The sequence below is a fragment of the Polistes canadensis genome, unplaced genomic scaffold (assembly GCF_001313835.1).
Source record: "Polistes canadensis isolate GaletaPanama2010 unplaced genomic scaffold, ASM131383v1 scaffold_37, whole genome shotgun sequence".
NCBI lineage: Eukaryota > Metazoa > Arthropoda > Insecta > Hymenoptera > Vespidae > Polistes > Polistes canadensis.
In genome coordinates this window covers 917,379-918,781 of record NW_014569584.1, presented here as the reverse complement: position 1 = coordinate 918,781, position 1,403 = coordinate 917,379, and positions in this window count along the sequence as shown.

Genomic DNA, 1,403 nt, shown 5'->3' with positions numbered 1-1,403 from the left:
TATATGATACTTACATATATATATATATATATATATATATATATATTAAGAAAATGACAGAACGACGAAAAAAGATGATTTCAACGATAAACAACCCAAAGAAAGAATAGCTAAGAAAGGGGGAGAGGGAGAGAGAGAGGGGGGGTATATAAGAAATAAGAACATTTCGACCTAAATCGTTCCAAACGATGATACAATACGATACGATACGATACGAAACGATACAATTATGCGAACGCAGGAAGAATGCTTTTTTGTTTTTTTTAAACAGGATTATAGAGAAACGTGAAATTTGTTGGCGGGGCATTTGATTATTATCTCTTACCTTATCTCCTACCTTTTGGAATATTCTATTCACGTATATATATATGCATATCCAATTTATTCTTTACTTTTGTCCTCCTACGCGTGTGTATTTAAACTTCCTCTCGATCTATTCGCTAACTAGGCACAAAATCAACTGACTGACTTGACGCGAACGTTGAAAATAAAGTCGTTTACACTCGTCGATATTATTGTTTCGCGTCTTTGAGAACGTTCGCTGTATTTCTTCGCGTTCTAATCCTTTTTCTTTCCAGGATCACGCGCGTATTACAAAACGGGTATAAATACAGATAGAAAAAAAAAAGAAAAAAAAAGAAAAAAAAGAAAAAAAAAGAAAAAAGAGAGAGAGGAAGATAATGAGATTATATGACGATTATGATAATAATAGAATTTTCACCGTGTCGAGAATATAACGATGTCCTTGTTCCTCTTATTTGGACACGTTTTCGTCGACTTCGATTCTTCTAAATAAGCATATTACATTAGAACTTTTTCTAGCTTTCTAGTTTCGTTAAACTTCTCGAGGCTAAATTTGGAATTTCAATGATAAAGACGAAATTTGTATATTTTGCTCTTTTTAATATTACGTTCAAGATAATAAATGATAAATAAAATATTATTGAGATTTTACGACGATGTGAAAATTGATTTTCTGAGTAGAAAATTTCGTTAAATTTGTATATAAAAAAAATGATTGGTAGGCGTTATTAAAGTGCTAAATCGTCGTAATAAACGCACTTTCCTTTTCCACTCTTCTTACAAACGAATAGATTTAATAAGTCATATAAATAGTTAAATGAACGGTAGAAATCGATCGTCGTACGCACGCCACATATACAAACATAAGTACATACTTTGTGTTAAAATTGTTGTTTCATTCTCCGACGGTCGATATTCTTAAAAAGCTTATAAAAGAGCAATCCGAAATTGCGACCCAAACTGCGAAATGAAGGATCATTCGTAGATTCGAATAAATATAAAAGAGATCAAATCATGAAAAATAACGAATAATCCTCTATAGGGCACTCGTCATACATATATAATATATATATATATATATATATATATATATATATATA